The sequence below is a fragment of the Castanea sativa genome, chromosome 1, assembly GCF_040712315.1.
Source record: "Castanea sativa cultivar Marrone di Chiusa Pesio chromosome 1, ASM4071231v1".
In the NCBI taxonomy this organism is placed as follows: domain Eukaryota; kingdom Viridiplantae; phylum Streptophyta; class Magnoliopsida; order Fagales; family Fagaceae; genus Castanea; species Castanea sativa.
This window is the reverse complement of record NC_134013.1, coordinates 36,143,195-36,149,013: the sequence shown is the minus strand read 5'-3', so window position 1 is coordinate 36,149,013 and position 5,819 is coordinate 36,143,195.

The window sequence follows — 5,819 nt, the reverse complement described above, 5'->3', positions numbered from 1 at the left end:
TGCTGTCACCGTTTTTTAGCTTAATGGAATTTTACTTAATTAACCACCCTTTTCTTTCTTAATTCTTAAATTTTACCAATAATTTGTTTTTCGGGCTCTATACTTTAAAAAGTTTGTTTTTTCTGGTTAAACTATTAAAAAGTTGTTTTTTTTTTTTTTTTTTTTACTCTAGACTATTGAAATTTCTTTTACTTAAAAGTTGTTAAACTTTACCAAAAATTTGTTTTTCTGTTTTAAACTATTGAAAAAAATATATATCTTTTTTCATTCCTATTGGCTATTTCTGACTCTAAACTATTAAAAAAATATTTACAAAATTTAAAGATGGAAAAAGAATTTTTAAAGTGTAGGCACAACAAACAAATATTTGGCACCAATTTTTCTTTTTTTTTAACCACAATTGATTTTCCATCAAATTTGTTTTTTTCTTTTTCTTTTTTTGTGTGGTTAAATGATGAGTTTTATTAAGACAAAAGGGATCAAGCCCGAGCCATCTGCCATATCTCGCTTTAGAATATGGGCATGAAGATTGGAGATGAGAAGAACCCAATGTCGTTACAAAAAGGAACTTATGCTGCAAGGCCATGAGCAACATGTTGACTTGCTTAATTACACTAGAAAAAGAACAAGAAGAAAAGGAGCTGTATAACTATAAAAGGTTGATGTCCTCAATGATAGATGAGATTGAACAATACATTGTGATTGAGGAGTTCTGTATGGGCTCAATAACATTCAATCAATTGCATTCAAATATATTGTTGTTCGATCCCATGCTCTATGTGTAGAGGATACAGCGAGGATTGCAACTTTTGCTTCGACCCAAATAGGTTCTCCATTGACTTCTACACCTATTCATGCATTGACAGGGCTGGCTCAAGATATCGTGGGGCCTAAGGCGATAACTTTAAGTGAGATTTATTTTTATACTTTGAACATTAATAGAATATTTATTTAACTTTTGGTTTTTTTTTTCATTTAAAATCTATTTTTTTAGAAAAAAAATTACAAATTAAAACAAACTCATCGCATTATTCAATGACTATACAACTAAAATAAACACTATTTATTGAATGAAGTAACTAAATACTAAAAAAATATGATTGAAAAGTTTAATAAAATTATATATTTGATATTTCTAAATAGAATTTGAGTATAAATTTATTTACTTGTGTAAGATTAATGAGTTCTTTTAACGTTTATATGTGAGAGATTAAGTAATTGACCCATCCAATGAAAATATTTTTCTTTAACAGGTTTTTCTTTGATAAAAAATGACTTTTTATTTATCGGTGAATATTTAGGACTTAATTAATACTTCTATTGTTACAAGAATATCTCTATTGGTAAAAATTTAGGGCATTTTTTCATTGGGGGCCTTAGGCGGTTGCCTATTTGGCTCAATGGTTGAGCCAGCACTGTGCGTTGATAAATAAACCCCAAGAAATCACGACAATCAAACAGCAACAAGGAGGGAATTATCTATTTTGATTACGGCATCAGAATTGATCTTTGGCAAGCCAAAGGGTGGAGGAGACCATGAACTATGAAATGGTTTTGTGTTTCGAATGCATGAGAAGTCCCATGCTTGCTTTTGGAAGAGAAATTTTTATTTATCTCGTGTGAGTCAAATGGGGGGAGGGGTGTGGTTGTGGCTTCATGAGTGACTCTTATTTAACTTTTTTTTTTTTTTTGGTTGAGAAACGACTCTTATTTAACTTGTTTCTATGTGATAAGGGCATTTTTGTTCAGAGAAGCTTTCCTCATCCATTTGAATGAACAAACTTCACTCGCGATTCTTCAGTATAAAATCCTCTAATGACCCATCTGCTTTTGGAAGACCCGTCAGGGACCCCACTGGGTTAGCCCGACAGGTGACTTGAGCAAGCTGAAGTGAGGGCAAACAAACCCAACAGATGAAGAGGAAGCCTAATGGCCAGATGTTCCTAAACCCAACAACTGGGTCGTGGGTCTTGCAATACTTTTTGTACACACTACTCATCAACCCCTACAAGGAATTAACTTGCACACCACGTCCAAAGATCCCTCCACATGCTCGTATCCTCCCAATATGAGAAGTAAGGCCTTGAGATCTCAGAACATTAATTCTATATCCTCCATACAAGGAAAAACCTTATGCTCGTGGGATCCCGATCAGCCCTACACCACTATATAAGCACCAAGCCTTCTTCTACCACAGGAATGTAAAAAAATTCTTCTAGCTTTGGTATCCTTGAGTTCTTGGAGATTCTTCAACTATTAACTTAACTATCGGAGGGTTTTTGGCCAGCACCCCACTGATGCTCTCTATTAGTTCTTTGTTCTCTTATTCTATAGGTACCTAGTTGGTGCGTGTGAGGACTATCAAATGACTGACAATTTTTATGCATCATCACTATATAACCAAATTTGGTCACATGCAACAGTCGAAAATAGCAAGAATTTTGGAGTCTTTTCAAGAGGAAAGTTTGGATAAGTACTTGGACTTATCAAGAGCCTCATCTAGTTTGTTGTGTTATACATGAGAAGTCTATTTAGCTGGATAGTCTAGGAAGAGGAAAGCCAAATCGATTAGGTAAAGGGGTGGGTGAAAAAAGTTGTCTCTTTGTTAGGGACATATTTTATGTAATTGGCTAATCCTTTGACAATATGCACTTTACTTGTAATTGGGTAGATCTAGGATGGGTTTAAGACTTCAAGAAACATGTTGTTTAAGTCCAGTGTTAAAGCCATGAAGGTCTGGCCAAGAAACAAGTGAAGAAGAGTTGTTCATTAAAGCTTGACAAAAGTCTTGACAAGATCTTGTCTATTAAGATTTAATGTTGAAGCTCGACAGAAACTCGACATAAGCTGTATCTGTCGAGACTTATGAAATCAAAATTTCCAGATCTGATTTTCGGCCCATGTTAAAATATTTTTATAGGGTTTTTTTTCTCACAACCCTAGACATATATAAGGCTAATTTTAAAGGTCGTCACAAGTGGATGCCAAGAGAATACAAGCAGATTGTGACCTAGTTCATTATTCTTTCTGTAGAAACTACTGCGTCTTTATGCCAAGGTTTTTGTGACCAAGAAGCTTCCTGATCTTCACTGTTGATGAACTGAAGAACTTTGCAGCCAACAACCTCTTCAAGTTGCTGGAGTTAGTCACGTATTAGGATCCATGCATCATTGGTCAGTCATGTACTGAGATTCGTGCATTGAACGAAAAGATTGTCACTATAATACAAGTCCAATTAGGTATTAGGGTAAGGGTTCAACTGTAGGTTGGTATTTTGGGATAGACCATAGGGTTTGGTAAGATTCCTTATACTTGTAACGGTTTGTGATTGATAATAGTGGATTCTTGAGAGTGGTGAGCTTAAATTCACCCAGTGGGGTTTTGTACCGGTAGTTTTCTCCATTTGTAAACAAATCACCAGTGTCAAATTTAATTTTCATTGCATTTAGTATAATTGATGATTTGTTTGTGTTACCACGCTATTGCATGTAATTTGATCTAATTAATTAACTTGGGTAATTAATTAATTTGAAGGGGTCAATTCATTTTAACCCAACACTCTTCTTCAACATTAAGTAAGATACAAAATTTGTCTACGGATGTGGGTTAAGCTGCAAAGTTGGCTTTTGTAGGGAGAACATCCTAGACAATCTTACATAACATCAATTTAAATCTAGGCAAAAATGCAAAACTGACCCTCTTACTTTCACATTTTTTCATTTCAGTCCTCTAACTTTCAGTTTTGTCAATTCAGTCCTCTAACTTTTAATTTTTGTTAATGTAGGGCTTCGTTATATTTCTGTTAGTGGCTGCCGTTAAACCCACTAAAACGACGTCGTTTGGCATTTTATTTTATTTTTTTAAATTTAGAATTAAAAAACAAAAGATCTGAAAAAAAAAAAAAAATTAAAGGGAAGACCCAAATCCCTAACCCATCACCGATTCAGAATCCTACACCTATTGCTGCTACCACTCCTCCACAAACCCAATCCTCTCCTCCTCGCCTTAACAACAACAACAACGTCATCGAAATCCTCCAGCAACGCGGCCTCATCGAATCCTTAACCAGCCTTAACCTCCACGACGCTGCCGCCGCCGTTTCCTCCTCCTCGTCCTCAGCAACGCGGCCTCATCTATTGCTGTTTCGATCCCACCGTTCACCTCTGCAACCTCATCGTCCTCTCCTGGTTCCACCGCTCCGGCCACCAGAGCGTCGTCCTCATCGGCGGGGCCACCGCTCACGTCGGCGACCCTTCCTGCAAGTCCCTCGAGCGTCCCGACCTCGACCTCGACTCTCTCTGCCGCATCACCGAGTTCACGTACCAACTATTGCAAGGCTATGATTTCTGAATCGGTGATGGCACTGATGGGTTAGGGATTTGTTTCTTCTTTGTTTTGTTTTGATTCCTTAATTTTTTTTTTCCAGATTTTTTTTTAATTCCGAATTAAAAATAAAAAAATAAAATGCAAAACCCACTCACGGCAGCCACTAACAGATAGGTAACGGAGCCCTAAATTGACAAAAATTGAAAGTTAAAGGACTGAATTGACAAAACTGGAAGTTAGAGGACTAAAATAAAAAAAAAAGTGAAAGTTAGAAGGTCAGTTTTGCATTTTTGCCTTAAATCTAATACAAAATTTTGCATTCTAAATGGCATTCCAATTTTTCTGTTTGTGAGTGGGCTATTGGGGTCAAGATTTGGATTTTGGTATGAGATAAGCAAATTTTGTTGTGAATTTCCTTGAGCTATTTGGAACCCAAATGTGTTCGTATGGGGATAGGTGGGTTTTGAAAAAATTTATAGTTTTTTATGTATCAAAATTTGAGGAAATTCTCTGTCACATTGGGGGGAGATAGAATTAATTAGGTCTGAAACTCTATGGATGCCATGGTCATTTTGTGTAGGGGCAATTGGGGTGAAGCCTTCAAGCATTGGTATCCGGGTGATCCCAAACAGGTGTGCGTCTTCCATTCCCCACTTTAATTAGTACATACATTTCTTAATGATTGACCTAGAATTTAGATTTCCTTTCCATTGCCATGAACAACTTGTGGTTCTCTCAGCATGCATGAATGGGGTGCCTTTCAAGTACTTTTTTTTTTTCTTTTTCATTAAAAGGGATGCCCATGTTCCACCCAAGTTTGGCATTGAGAGCTTTGTTAGTGTCTATTGTCCTGTGGAGTCCTAGACCACCAAGGTTTTTAGGCTTACATATGGGAGACCAAGACTTAAGGCAAGTTGGTTTTTTTTTTCTCATGTTGGAACCTAGCTACCAAAAGTTTCTAAGAATGGAGTCAATTTTGGAGCATAGGATTTTGAGATTTAGTGTTTATTATACAAAAACTGTTTTACATAGTTTTATACATACAATATAACTATAAATATATATATATATATATATTTTTTTTTTTTTTTGAAATTGTAACTTGAAGCCTTTGGAATTTAGAATTTAATATTTTAGTATCTCATAAAAAATTAAATATTGTAGTGTCTCTTAAATGGTTATAACATAATAATATATTAATTAATATTTAAGGCATGTGACTAAGGAAAATTTATTGTGAAATCCAAAATAAAATACTTATCTGGTATGATTAATAAATTTTGTCTACATATTTTTAGATTTTGTCTACCTTTTTTTTTTTTTGAAAAGAAGATTTTGTCAAGAATGCACTTTTTGGAATGTGTGTGTGTGTGTTTTGGACAAAGTTTAGCTATAAAATTGGTTGTAACTTAAGGTTACAAACTCACTCAATAAAATAGATATTACAACATACTTTGAAAATCTAACCGTTGAATTGTATGTTCTTTATGCTC